A 15,374-nucleotide genomic window follows, 5' to 3' on the forward strand; every position below is an offset into this window, starting at 1 on the left:
TCTAATCATTGGGGGTATGGAAGAACCAATGAGAAACTGATTGCTAGTCTGGTAGGGGATTTTGGATACTGAGGTGAGTTTTGGTACACCCTAATTCACCGAGGTTCTAGGTCTCTATGCACAGTTCTGTGTAGGAGCAGAATCCCTGCGACAAAGTCTTGCAACTCGTACACTCATGAGGGGATATTAGACGACTAACTACTTAGTATAGGGTACTCTTTAATGTCACTAGATTAGGAGTCTCCAGTAGTTCGAAATTGTCTTGGGGTAGCTCCCTGCCTGTCAGGCAACTTTGCAATATGCAACTGTGAGTCCCAAAAAGGGTACCCTGCAGGCCTTAAATAAACAATACATAAATGCTTCACATGGGAGCACATCGTATGGAAATATGTACCCTGAAAACATATTTTATCCATAAGCAGTATATTGACTTAAAGTCAACGGCAGTAACAAATTTATAGGGGAGTTGCAGTACATTAAAAAAAAATCTTTTTCTTTCTATCCTGTGCTCTTTTTCTCTTTTTTCCTCTTTTATTTTCAAAATTCTTTCTTTTCTTCTTGTGCCTCTTTCTTTCAACCCTTTGCCTTCCTTTTTCCACCTTAATGTTCTGTTTTCTTTTTGTCTCCCTTCTTTATTTTCACTCTTTCTTTTTGTCGTTCCCTGAATTTCTCTTTCTTTTTGTCCCTTGTTATTTTCTCTCTCTCTCTGCTTTTCTTTTCTCTTTCTTTGCATTTCATAGTCTCACTCTATTTCTTTCAATTGTTCTTATGCATTCTCTTTTTTGCTTGTTTTTCCCTTTCCTCTTCCCTAGGTGTCTCCATTTCACCTCTGTTCCTTCTTTCCTTTCTGTCTCTTCTTTATTTTGGTAATTCTTTTTTCTGCCTTCTTTGCTACTTCTTTCATTCTCTTCTCCCCTTGTCATTCTTTCCATTCATTGTTATCTTTATTCCATTTTTTCTCTTTCATTTCTTCATTTCCTTTTTCTCACCTTCCTACTTTCCTTTCTTTCTCCTTCCATCCTCTCATTTTTCCTTCTATCTTTCATTGTCTGTTCTCTCTGTTGTTCCTCTTTCCTCACTTTTTCATCTTCTTCCTCAAAGTCTTCTTTCTTACCCTTTTATCTTTATTTGTTTGTGTTTTTTTCCCTTTCTTCCTTTCCTTTCTTTTGTTCTTTAAAGTTACTTAACTTCCTAAAGCAATCTCTGAATTAATAATTTTGTGTTCCAGCTTTGTCCCAGAGGTATGCTTACCAGTATTGGGGTGACTGCAGTGGTATGTAAAGCGCTTTGAGTCAGCACATACCTATTCTTAATCCTGACCATTAAGGCAGGACCAGTTTCTGGGTATCAACCAATGGACTATAAGGCAGTTGGCCAGATAATCTGTGACTTTTGGGCCTCGCTCGCATAATGAGAGTTGGGTCATCCCACGTATTGCATGATCAAGAGTCCAGACGCCCAAATGAGACATTTGAATCTCACAGGCTTCATAAAAAAGAGTAAGGAGACATAACTGGTCCTTGGGGGCCACACAGAAAAACCTTTTCCAATACAGCTTTTGGTTGTCTGCCATTAATGGTGTGTGCAGACTAAGGCATGACTGGGTGCTCAAGGGGCAATGTTTAAGTGGCTTGCCCTTTTTGTGGTATTATCTAAACCATATATAAGGCAGACGCTCAAGGTGGTTTTCATAGATTGGAAGTTGCTTTCACTACTCTAAAGGTTTGAGACTCCTGCACTAGACACTCCCTTGAAGATTTCAAAACAAAATGGGGCATGGACATGGGTCGGGAAGTGGGGGAAGGTGAATACAAAAAAGCCCTGTAATATGCATATGAGGTGTGCACAAATTCCCACTTCAATTATCTCCAATTCAAAAGCACTCACAGATCATATCTGACCACCCTATAACACATAGTCTGCCACATATCCAAGATGTGAAGATGGGGACGCAGGATTCAATCACTTGGGAGAAGATTGACCAACAATAAAATGGTTCTGGAAAAAAATTACTGATAAAATTAATTAAGGTTGAAGAGGACTGAATTATACACACAGGGGGTTGTTTACTTTGCTTGTTCCCAGGCCCCAAACCTAAGAAAGTCAGTACAAGATTTATTGAATATGGCCTTTTAGATAGCTAAAACCCTAATTACAATAGCTCAGAAATCACTCGCAGCACATCCGATGTGGAGGCAATAGTTATCAGACGACTAGAGGTTGAGAGAATGACAAAAGTAGAAGACAGCACCGAACATCTATAGCTCATAAGTGGAACAATGTGACTCTGATTTTTCTGTTACACACTAGTTTCAACTAAGCGTTGGCTAGCCCAGAAAGTGAGTGTGTGGGACTTGGATAGGATAGGAGACTTGGCTTGACCCAGACAGCCACATGAAAACATACGGGTGGTATCTAGTAAGGGGACCTACTGAATCAAATAGAGGACTACCCTGGGAACCGGTAAACTTTTTATCAACCTTTGTACCCCAGACTGGTTAATCCTGAACCTCACATAGAAGGGATGTCCAAAACCCATGGAGGCACGTCTTGCTGCTGGGGCTCTTCCACAAACCCATCTTGATGTATATTCTCTTTCTCCTACTTTTTTGCCTATTTACTGGAGATTGTTTCCTAAAACGTATTGAATAGGATTATCTTTTGTATTGTGGATGGTGTATAACTTAGCAACATCAGGAAAGACTTATGGGACCTGGTAATTGTACAAGGAGCCATACAAATGTCATTTTTATATATGAAGAGTACTCCTGTTCCTTGTTCCCTTTTCATTAATTTTCAAATGTTTCTGTTTTTCACCCCAATTGCAAACCTCTTGAATCATTACTGCTGATCTGGTGGTGTAGCTGTCGTTGCTACCTATTCTACTACTCTCCTTCATTGTGATGTTAATGATGCATTTATAGCTGTAAAATGTTGTCACAAAATATTTTTAGAATGCCAATTAAAATGGTTTAGAATAGGTGGCATATGACTGTTATATTCCTTTTGTTTCTCTGATGACATTGACCTTGAAATACTCTCCGCTTTTCATTAGTGGATTGTAGTTGTTTTGGAGCAGCAAGTTATATCCACAGGCTGATCGCACTGGCTGGATCAACATGGGAGACTCTAGCAGTAAAAGGGGGGTTAATAGGGCTAGTAAGTCTAGCTAGTGTTGTTCCATTTGCCATTGCTTAATCAGGAAGTACAAATGTGCATTCACTTTGGTCACCTGGGACCCATTCAGAGGTGTGGCTGTTTGTTGTGTGGATGGTGACCTATGTGTATTTTGCATTTAGGATTTTCACTTAGTGGTTATGGGGAGGTAATGTAGTTTGATCTTCTTAGTTCCTAACCCGTAGGAATATTAGGTATAGTTAGTATGAATATATGATTGTGTGCTGTCCCACATTGTTTCTTCTCTCTTGCTCTGTCTCCTTAAGGAACAATTATATATATGGCCTAAGGCAAAGTCCTATGCCAGCATCTGTACACTGAACGATTGCACAGGATTGGCATTAGCTGTGAGCCAGCCATGGGGTCAAAGGTGCTCACTGTCCAAAGTCTTTGCTGTGCATAGTTGCACTATTATATTAATTTTTGTTTTTTTAAACTTTATGATTTTGAAAAAAAGGATATTGGGTCTGAACACTGGTCACTAAATAAATGATGTAATTTGCAAACAATGTGATATTTGGCAAACAGCCCTTGTATTAATATGTCTGTTTGCAAAATGTACTAATAGGTCGGTTTGCAAAAAAAGAATTGTAGTGGGTCGCAGTTCGACCTACCTCATGAATTTTAATGAGGTAGGTCGCAAATTTCGACCCAGTATGATTCACTGCCACCACAGGGATAGTGGCCTGCAGACCCTTTTCTTTAAAGGAAACGTAACTATATTTAAGAAGAAAAGTTTTTTGGTTTTTTGTTTGTTTAAAATGAGGCACTGCCTCCAATTAAACTTTTTTTTTACATTCACCCCATCTTCTAGACAACACTCAATCAGGATTCAGAAGGAATCACAGCACTCACACGGCCACCAATGACATTCGAAACATCCTGGAACAAGGAGAAACAGAGGCCCTCGTCCTACTTGATTTCTCTGCGTCCTTCAATACTGTCTCCCATAACACCCTTATCAGAAACTTAATTTGTATTTGCATGAGAAGAAAGTGGGGGTGTTTATTTTTCATTTTGGGGACAGTAGCTGCCTCTCTGGAGCTACCCTCCCACATACTTCCTTTAATTCCAGGGATCTTATAATTAACCCAAGGTGGAGTTTGTGGAGTTGCACTCCGCGGAGCTCCGCAAGCGGCGGAGTACGATAGAAAAATGCTATTCGCGCTGACTGCACAGTGCCGGATGCTTGTCCACACTGTGCAATCATTGCAAACGGCACCTTGCACAGCGCAAGCGGTCCCTGCTTTCCGTTTGTGCCGCTTGAGTAGATTTGTTCTCAAGCGGCAGCTTTCTCAATGGGAACGGGTAGTTTCTCAACACAAGCAGTCGCGAGCACTCGCAATGAGAAACCTGACCCCCTGCTTTGAGAAATCTCATTGGGAGGTTGATTTTGCACGCTCGGGTTCATCAACTTGATGTTGACAATCGCGAACGAGGAAAAATCTTGCCGGAGGTTGATTTTCCTCACTTGCGCGAGCGAGGAAAAGACTCCGCTCCGCGTCCGCAAGCTCCACGTAACGCGGAGTGCAGAAAACTCCGCCAGGGGAGCAGAGTTAACCGCCCAGGGTTACTTATAATGGCTACTGCAACAACAAATTTGAGTTGCTACCAACCAATTAGATTGCCTAGATCCTCAAATCCTATGGCAAATCTCCAAATACCTCATCGGACAATGAGAAAAACTGCCCTCTCATCCAATAGGATATATTTATATACAAGCAGCAAATGGCCTTTGGAGAGACGTTTCACCACAGCGACAATGTGTTATACCTTGTCCCCTATGAGTCTCCCTTCCAGCCACCCCCTCCTCCATTGCCCCTCTAGGGCAATTACATCATTGCATCTAGTGCTTTTCATTGTACATGTTTGATCAGTAGTGAAGGAGCAGGTTCCACTTTCTAGATTTACTCTGGAACCCTTAGGTCTATGTCTCTTTCTCTGCATGAAAGTGTGGCGGGGTGGAAAATAATTATCCAATTGATCAATTCAGTTCCAATGAAAGAGAACTCAGAAGAATCACAGACTCCTAATTAAGTTTAGTTAATTTATTACAAAGCCAGAAACAATTGAACACACAAGCACCTCAAGATGAGGGTGCAGAAATAAATTGGAACTAATACAAAGCCAAACCTACGAGTGAAGTTAAGACGGTGCAGCATGCACAAAATAAACAGTTCCAGGATAAGAACCCAAAAGATTATTGCCCTGACGTCCAAATTTCCCTTCATTGGAGGTTCATAGGTAAAGAACATTAGGCTGTCCCTACACTACCCCTTCTATGAAACCCCTACTTAGCATTTCCCTAAGGCAAGTTCTGAAAAGGTGTCAGCACGTAAAGGTTTCATAAGAAGTGTGTTTATAATGTATGGATCAAGTAGCATAAAGCTACAGAGCTCGCTCTAAGATGCTCTCTCTCTCATGGCAAGGCAGAACTCCCCCAGACTCTGTCCCTAACTTCAACACAGAAACTTGTAGGTATCATCCCAGAATGCAACACATCACCCAATCCAAGCAAGCCACCTCCTTGCCGGTAACTTCTGATGCAGCAGTGATGCTACCAGGCCTTGGCTAGATGACCTTGATTTCCAGGCTCTCTCTGATGAGAAAGTACGGCGATTCCCCTATATCAGTATCACCATTCAATGTAACCTCTTCTCCCAAAGCCTAACTTCTAAAACAAAGAAATTATTCTAGCTAACAAGGATGAATTTCTCCACGTGCAACAGAACCCTGCGAAAGAACAAATTCCACATGCACATGAAATTCACTACTGCATCGAATACGAGAGCTTCCAGGGGAAAAATACATTTCAGACCTACAGAATTTGGTCAACATAAGAAATGGCATAACTCAGTGAAAGCATAATCATAAAACAAACATTATTAAGCACATCTAAATGGTCATATTACATAAGCATCCATAATATAAATACACACTAACTACATGTACAACTTCTTCACATTAATGTTTTCGACTAATCATATGTGTTGCAAGATTCATTTCTTCACGTTTACATTGAAATATTCTGAACACTTCACTTTTCATGTCATTACAATACACATTCTACTGACCCAATGTTAACACAGTAATAGATTATATGCAGCGCAAACTATTGACGATTATAATGCACCCTTACAACCGACAGAACGAATCTGCGCTCTATCAGTAGCAATGTTTCAATAACCTTCTACCAATCCGATAAAAGAAAACCTATTGTATGTCTAAAACCAAAAACCGATCAATACTTACAGAAGCAGTACCTCCCAAGAAATACACACTAAAATAGCATGAGAATGACCTGCCAAACTGAAACCAAGGCGGAATAAAGTGCTGACAATACAAAGAGAAAGGCTACGGACATGCCTCGTACAGAGGGGCTGCATGGATGGTGGAAATATTTGAATGTTGGTGTTTATTCATTTTCCTTTGCCTGAGAAAAAAATTAGCAACATGTTCAAAACAGAATCGGAAAGGACACCTGGATTTCGGCTTTAATGTGAGAAGTGATGGTCTGTTGCCATTTACCAGTTGATGCAAAGATGTTACCTGCCAAATCCATTAGGAGGAAGAGGAAACAAAAAGAAAATTGTACCGATGTCTTTGATTAGAGAACTAGGGTCGGTCGGCCATAAATCTTCCAGGTGTTATTGATTTTTGTAATCGTTTGGAACTATTGGCTGAAACAGTGAGCACAGAGAGGAAATTTGCAGAAATGCCAGAGGCCATGAAAAACAACTGACAGCCCAGAGCATCCTTTCTTCCTTCTACACCGCAGTTGGGTGTTCAACCACTTGGTACTTGTAATTGTGATACAATGTGGGCTAACTGGAACAGGAAGGTTTTAATTTGCTATTAAAAGCTGCCATTTATATTATTTTATGTTCACACTACCTAAGAACCTCGTTCCACTGTCGAAGGTTTTTTCAAAGCCAGGAAGTGATCTCTTTCCTGGAAATGATTCCTGGCAGCCAATAGACTTCCTGAAACAAATATTCAATTGCTGCAGCTCTTTCAACCCCCGTGGTGTAGGTATTTAACCTAAAGGCCATTGCCTCAGCTGCACTATTTTAACATAATTTGAGAAAAAAAGGGTATGTATTATTTTATCTTGCAAAGAGTTCTTAGCAACCCAAAGGCAATGACACTTCGGTCAGTATCGATCTAGTGGAAGGTGTAACTGGTCTGCAGGTTGACCTATAATTCTTCAAAGGGACTGTCCGGTAAATAAAGTAACAATACGCCCTTAAGCCCCAGCGGACATCAAAAGAAGGAACATTCTAAAATGCCTTTGATGATGATGATAGTTAAAGATGCAGGGCTGCACTCAGAGAACTATATTTTGTGTTTTTTTTTTTTACTTTTTACTGGATAGCATCTTTAAATAGTGTTTCTCTTAAAATGGCACTTTCCAAAAGGAGAGGCTTCTTTGGCAGTCTATGCTCTCCAATAGAGAGCAATAGAATTTTAGAAGGCCAAGTTGGATATTTGAGTCTCTCCCCCGAGTATCTCTGTTGGATAGGTAAGTTGGCATTATTGCTCATTTAACAATGTAGCAAGGAGAAGACTAAATTCTCTAAACAGTGATTTCAGAGTACTGAATAGCTCTGTGGGTGTCAGGCGCAACACCCATTGGGCTCACCGGGCTTCAGCCCACCCCTCCCCCCATCGTGTGTGACAGCCCGGCCGAGACAGCTTCGCGGGCTGGCGAACCTCTAATTGCAGCCGCACCCGAGTACTTCACAGGTCTATAACCCCTTGCATGCGTCAAACAGCCCCCGGCCGTCCAACGCCGCTGTGCTCGTGTGCGTCGGATGGCCAGGGGCTGTTCGATCTGCGCATGCGTAGAATTTTTCCGCCCCGCGGAAGAATTAGCCCTCCCCCCGAAATCTTTTTCGGGGGTGGGGGCTAATTCTTCCAACTATAGGCAGAGTGGCTCTAAGGGGTAAATCAAAATTCAATAGGGCAACCCAATATTCCCAAGGAACTGGGTATGTTCAATAACACAAAAGATATGTTCCTTAGGCGAATTATTCAAAATTAACTTCACAGTTGGAAAATTTTTGTCACTGTAGTGAGCATGAATTGTATAATGTTCAAGAGGAATACATACAGTATATCAATTACTTTTATTCAATCCTATTCATCTCAAATCATAAGAATATGTATATACATCATATATCAATCCACTTTTGGCAACAAAACGGTATTCTGCTTCCACAGTTTCTCAAAATATACAGTACCATATGACACTTTTGTATTGAATATGGATAGTATTTACATATCTCCCATATATCCAATAATTTTGCAAAAATATATTTTTTATTTTTTTTAATTACTTTATTCGATATTTGCATATCATAAAAGTACATAACATATCATTTGTAGAAACACACATACATTTTAAAAAGAATTCCATTACACAAGTATAAAAACCATAAAAACGTTAAAAATGGTTTTAGCCATCTTGATCTTGGACTTTGGTATGCTTTGCAGGCAAACAGGAAGTGGAGTAAGGATTCTGGCACGCATGGACAGTTTGGGCAGGTAGGGAGAAGAACTTGTGACCCTTTCCAGCCCTCCATAAATGTGTTAAGGGGAAGAGTCCCGTACCTCAGTTTCAAAAAGAGAGATCTATCTTTTGGAACTTGAATAAAGTCCAAAAATAGTTCCAACTTCCTCGTGGACTTATGTTCCAAAAATTTGGTAGTTGGGGCTCCCCACCTTGTACTTTTGAGATCCTCAGCAAGAACCCACTCCCAGTAGATTTTCTTGACAGCCCCCTTAGGGGGTGGGGACTGTGAGGACCAAGATTCAGCCAACCCCAAATTCATAACCAGCTTCTTCAATTTAGTAAGCCACTGTATTTTATTGGCACCATTCAAAGAGATTAGTTCGTCCAGCATCAGGGCATATTTTGCCAATTCTGGTGTCCTTCTCAGGCGCACTCAGAACAGCAAAGGGCGAAGCCGGACTATATCCGAGATCGAGCGTTTGCCCATATCAAGGAAAAGTGGCTTCAATGGGGTAGAGATAGGGAGGGAAACTAGATCTCTTACAATCTTGTTCTCAGCTCTAACCAGATCATCCACTTTCTCACTTCCCCAAAGTTCGGAGCCATAAATTGCAGAGGCCAACGCCTTTCCGTCATAAACAGCAAGGGCTGGGGCTATGGGCCTGCTGACAGACAGACGCTGGTTCCTTAGAATAGCTCCAGATGTTCTTTTAAGGTTTAGGAGCATTTTGGCGACATGGGGGTCCCATTTCATTTTACTGTTGATCCTGACTCCCAAGTAGTCAAATTCCTCCACCGCCTCCAATGACAACCCGTTAAGGGTGATGTTACTTCTCTTTGTTTTTGTGGAAGGAGGCATTACCATTAGTTTTGTTTTAGAGGTGTTAATTATTAAACCATGTTCGTCACAAAACAGGGTAAATCTGTCCAACAATCTCTGGAGACCAGACGGGGTTTTGGACATCAGGAGGGTGTCGTCTGCAAAGAGGAGGGTTGGAATTTTTTCCCCTGCCAGGACCGGGGCATGGGCGTTGTCCTCCCTCAGATGGTCTACCACCCCATTAATGAAGAGGGAGAACAATGTCGGGGCCATCACGCAGCCCTGGCGCACCCCCCTGTTCACAGGCACCCTCTCTGTGAGTTGTCCCTGACTCTCCCATCTGATTCTAGCATAATTGCCCTGATGGAGCTTGGCAATAAGCTCCAGGAGATACAGTGGAAACCCCATGTCCAGCAACACCCTCCAAAGCCTATCACGGGGAACCAGATCGAAAGCACTCTTCAGGTCTATGAAGGCCAGATATAAGGTTCCCTTCATGATGGTCACAAATTTCCAATGTATAGCACAGAACCTGAAGACCTGATCCATTGTTCCCACGTTTTGGCGGAAACCTGCCTGGAAATGAGACAGCACGTTCCCTTCCTCCAGCCAGGTTCCTATTCTGTTGACAATAACCCTGCCAACTACTTTCTGGACAACGTCGATTAGACTAATCGGCCTGTAGTTGGCAGGGTCCTCCCTATTACCTTTTTTATATATGGTAACAACCTCAGCGCCCCTCCAAGTATCTGGGACAGGATATCCACAGAGGATTAAATTCAATAGTAGGGCGATGTAGTTAGTCCATAACTTGGGATCATATAGTAGTAAATCACCAGGTAACCCGTCCGGGCCTGCTGCTTAGGAGGGGACTATGCTTATAATGGCATCGTAGACTTTGTGTGGTTCGAAAGGTTCCACAGATGCCTGCCCATCGATAGTTAAATCTTTTGGTGGCCACAAGGTTTGCCCGGAACCTACCTCTTCACAGTATAGCTTTGAGAAGTGGGAATGCCATTGATTAGCAGTTATATGGTTAGGCAGTGGCTCTGCTCCTATTCTGTCAAATTTTTTAATCAAGTTCCAGAACAGGGTCGAGTCTTTCGAATAGGTAGCATTCTTAAGTTGCTGCCAATGCTCTTCCTCCCATTCCTTCTTAGCCCGTCTAATGCAGATGTTGTATCCTTTCCTGGCTACCCTAACTGATGGCGCATCCTTACATCTAATGCAGTTTGATATTACCCTTCTCTTTCTCCTACATTTTGCTGTGTACCATGGTGACCCCGTTTTAGTATTAGAGATCTTCCTGGGCCCTTTGGTGTTCTCAATAATAAAATACGAGCCAATTTTCTCTATTAAGGCTTTATAGGAGTCTGTAAATTTTGAACATTTTTCAGTGCCTTGAAAGGAGATCAAGGATGAAAGCTCACTAGTCTCGGTTTCGACTAATTCTTTGATACTAGTTAACTTATCTACTTGGCACTTCACCCTGTTCCATTTTAATTTGCGGTTACAGTTAGATGGGACTACCTCCTTTGTAAGAAATAAGGAGCCTTTAGGTGAGACCCTCCCGCAAAATTATATACAAAATTACAATTCAGTCAATGCTGATACTATTTACAAAAAAGTGTTGTCGCGTCAACGTTTCGGTCTCATATAGTATGGTTCATCGAGACCATCATCAGGACATGTGTTGCACCATGGACAGAAAACCAATGAAGGTATCACTAATCCTTTAGCCTCTTTGAATTGGGCGCTCAATTCAAGGACATCTGGTAAAACAATTGAACCAGCTTCATCGTATTTATGAGGGAATAAATCACCACTCGATATCCAGCTACTGTCAAGAAACCGCGACCTGGCTAATTCTTCCAGCTATAGGCAGAGTGGCTCTAAGGGGTAAAAACACAACAAAAGCCTCATTAACAAGTAAATGGTCTTTTAACCCCTTGGGCGCGGCCGTAATTTTGCACAGCCGGAAAAGTTCTACGCATGCGCAGATCAAACAGCCCCTGGCTGTCCGACGCACACGAGCACCGCGGCGTCGGACTGACGGGGGCTGTTCGGCGCATTCAAGGGGTTATAGACCTGTGAAGTACCGGGTGCGGCTGCCATTAGAGGTTCGTCAACCCGCTGTTTTTATTTGCAGAGGCTGTATGTCACAGGTTGGAAACCCAAAATCCTTATCTCAAAATGCTGTTCCTAAGAGGTCATTAAAATAAACTGCAGAAATGACTTGAGTTGGGGTTATTAGCGCACCTGGTATGTCTAAAACACAAAAGAGACAAGTGCGTATGGGTCATAGTATATTATTAATCTCACACACAAAAACACAGGGGCTTTTGCAACTCTCAGTCCGGTCAGCATTCCATCAGACATATGTTCTCTGTTCTTTGTTTGGACAGTCCTGTCAAGCGTCACGCAACAGGTGTGACACTCACGCATTCCAGTGCGGTGATCCGCATCACCGCACTGAATGCATTTGTCACGCATTTTTGCACCTGTGCCAGCGCGCCAGCAGCTCCTGTGCCCAGGCTCTCTCTACTGAGTGCTGCTCTTAGCCCGACTAGTGCCTAAACAGTTAAGACTGCAGCAGAGCTCTCTGAGCTCGTGAGCGGCGCCGCGCTACAATGAATCACTCTGCTCTGCCAGTCCGACGAGTCTGTTGCCCTGGAAACTAGAATGTGAAATGGTGAGTCTGCAGGGGGCCGGGCCGCCCGATCAGTCGATACAGCCTCGGAGCTGTCAATCACACTGGCGCACCACATAGGCCAGGATTAATCCGGATGTGCCGGCCTCGGATTAGGGCCGTCACGTCCGGAGGAAGCAGGAAGTGCAAAAGCGGCGGGGGATTAGAGTGCGGGGCACGAGACTCAGACGCAGTCTCGCATGATCATGGCCTATTTGAAAGCTAAGCGTCATGAGCATACATGCCCCGAGAGCCTGTCACAGCTCTGCTCAAGCCCTGTTTCACTGTCCGGTGTCCCGTGTGCCACCACTAAACAGTTCGATCCCGGCTGGGACTCCGAGGAAGATGTGTGAAAAATCTTCAATGGCCTCGAGCTCTATACAATCAATCATACCCACACGGCGTGAGTTAAACCTCACGAGTAGTGCTGTGCATGTGCTAGCCGCCATAGACAGGGCAGCGTCATTTTAGCAACCACTGGGGTGTTTTTAATTTTCGTACAAACTAAATCATGCAGGCCCGACCCCAGAGAAAGTAATTTCTGTCACCCGGGCATGCCTTCCGGAATGAATCCTAAGCAAACAGCTGCTGCGCTGGGCTAAATGAAACATGATTTCTAACATCATAATGCTGATAGGGACAACAAAGGCCATCGGCGAGGCTCTACTTCCACTTGCTCAATGCTGGAATAAAACGCGGGCAAGTTGTCAAAGCAGAGACGGAAAGGTGCAGCCACTTACAGACTACAGGAGCACTGCCAGCAAGCACTCATGCTCTAAATCTAAGTTGACCTCGTCACATGCTGTTGCCGTACCCTGTCCATGCAGGGCCTAACTTGTGCCCCGGACTCCCCACTAACAGGATGAGTCTCATAGTAGGAGGCGGAGCAGGTGTCACAGGCTGAGGCAATGCAGCACGGCTTGCTCTGATTGAAGAAGACACACACGCAGGCAATCTCCAGGGTCCCGCAGCAGCAGCTCTTGGTTGATCATTCTATCAAGAGATTTAGTAAGTCATATTTTAATATAATGTACTCCTGCCATGATTTAAAATGTTTATTACAAAAATGGCGGGGGCCCCAGCACAGCATAGCGCCATGCAAATGGCACACTAAAGTTGTCTGTGTTGTAAATACAGGGCCATCTAAGGTGGGAGTTTTGTCTAATTAAACTAGCAGATGTTTTGATGCATTATTAGTTCAAAGGGTTTAATATCCGTGCTTGACAGTACAAAGCAGCCTGTTTTATTTTCACAACACTAAGAGACTTGCTAAGTAAAAGTCACAGATAAGTAGGGTTTTTAAAGTTCCCGCTGGATAGAGTTCATACTGTTCTCTACTTGCAGTTTTCACTCACCATAGAGTAGTGCATAGGGTTAATATGCTTGCTATAAAGAAAGTCTACCAGCATATTGCAGAACTGTATTGTATGTGGATAGCTCAGTGGGTTGCTGCTTTTGTCTCATAGTTCCCTTTGTTACTTGTGGTTCAGCTGGAGCGGAGGTTGGGGTGGAGGGTGCTGGTTATTTAGAAATTAAAAAATAGCTTTAAAAGCACCTGCTGCAGCGTATGACTTTCATGTTGTACTAATGAGTGTGTTTTCTGATATTTGTCTGTTTCCATGGACTTCATTGCCTGATTTTGGTTGCAAGAAAGTGTCACCTTAAGTGTCACATTTAGTCACTGAATGTCTCTCATAAATCCACTGAATCTATGAAAATGTCAAACATAAGCAATCTGAAACATTAACAGCTGTGCTTTATTGTGTGTAATTTCTGATATTTATATGTGTCCCTTGTGTTCATTGCTTGATTTGCTTGCGTGAAAGTGTCACTCATATTTGCGGAAATGTCACTCATAATTACACTGAAATTATGAAAATGTCACACATAGCCATCTGAAACCTTGGCAGCTATGTTTGGAAGGGCAACATTAATCAAAATATATTGCACTGCTACTGATTGTTGCAGCTCATGAGAGGTGCAGACCCAAGAGATGTCCCTGTGACCGTTATTTTTAATTAGACAAACAGTGATATAAAACTTGTCGTTGGTAAACGCTCACAATTTAAACATGTAAGGGAACTGAGGCCTAGGGAAGTTACCTGATTTCCACTCAATCATGCAGTTTGGTGAAGTGGAGACGCTGAATTAGAATTGTGGCCTCCTCTTTTCACATTTCCTTTCATGGTGTGTTTTTCGTCCGCCATCTTTGGCGAAACGATGTCCAGTCCCGACTCCCGTCAGCACTAGTGAGTTTACAAATTAGATCTCTCTGCGCAAACACTGCCACTTCCGGTCCCCAGAGTACGTGTGTGTGTGCGTAGAGTGCGTGGCTCCCGCGCGCTTTAAACTGATCGGATCTTAAAAGCTAAGAATTGTTTCTTTTCCTCGCAGAAAATACTTGGCAGGGAGCAGCACGTCTAATCGTCCTCCCAGCCTGCTGGTAATCTCTCTCCATTAGGCATATTGCTATTGACTCTTTTTAAGTACCGTCATTTTTGACCGAAAGCTACACTGAGCTCGCCCTCTTCCTGTAATTTGATCGGCTTCATCTGATGGGAGGGGGCTGTCCACTATAAGGAAGAGAAGTGTCATCTTCCTACGTTTTTTCAGAGCAAGACTAATCTGCTTTATGTATTAAAAAATAATTAAAAACAAGCAGAGGGTACCAACACATGTCACGAGATCTGACGATTGCTGGGGTTACCGTCGCCGAAAATCAGGGCTACCAAGTTTTGATTCTTCTTCATGCTTCTTTCTTTCATACACACGCACACTTCCTTTCTCTTCATGTCACTCTCGCAGATTCTTTTCCATCTCTGCTGTATCACTTTTCTTTTCCTCCTTCTTTCTTCTTTCCTTTTTTGCTGTTCCGTCTCTTGATTTATTGGGCCAAAGTCTAAGGATAAAAAAGAAGTCTCTGTCCACAAAGCTGAGCGCCAATGCCCAGCACCTGCTACTACAGACACTAATTGAACACTGATACGACTTGACTGGAACATAATGTTTGAGTCTGTTCAGAGCTGGGTCAGCCGCACATACCCATCATCTTACCTACATTTGGCAAGTGTCACACTCTTCTCTTCACCGACCTGTCAAATAAAATGCCTCCCAAGACTGTAATAGGGTAATTCTCTTTTCAAGCTTATATAACCTTCCAAAAAACATGGTCA

At 42.8% G+C, this 15,374-nt stretch overlaps 1 protein-coding gene across 7 annotated transcripts in view; it reads right to left on the minus strand.

Moving 5' to 3' along the window:
* LOC144822453 (uncharacterized) overlaps positions 1-14,540 on the minus strand; it is a 1,018,233-nt gene extending 1,003,693 nt beyond the window's left edge. For all 7 annotated transcript variants that reach the window (XR_013608623.1, XM_078680007.1, XM_078680011.1 and 4 more), the window contains exon 1: positions 14,304-14,540. The gene's annotated coding sequence lies outside the window, so the exon portion shown is untranslated. The remainder of the gene's footprint in view (positions 1-14,303) is intronic.
* Between the last annotated feature and the right edge of the window lie 834 nt (positions 14,541-15,374).

The sequence above is a fragment of the Lissotriton helveticus genome, chromosome 3_1 (genome assembly GCF_964261635.1).
Source record: "Lissotriton helveticus chromosome 3_1, aLisHel1.1, whole genome shotgun sequence".
Taxonomy (NCBI): Eukaryota; Metazoa; Chordata; class Amphibia; order Caudata; family Salamandridae; genus Lissotriton; species Lissotriton helveticus.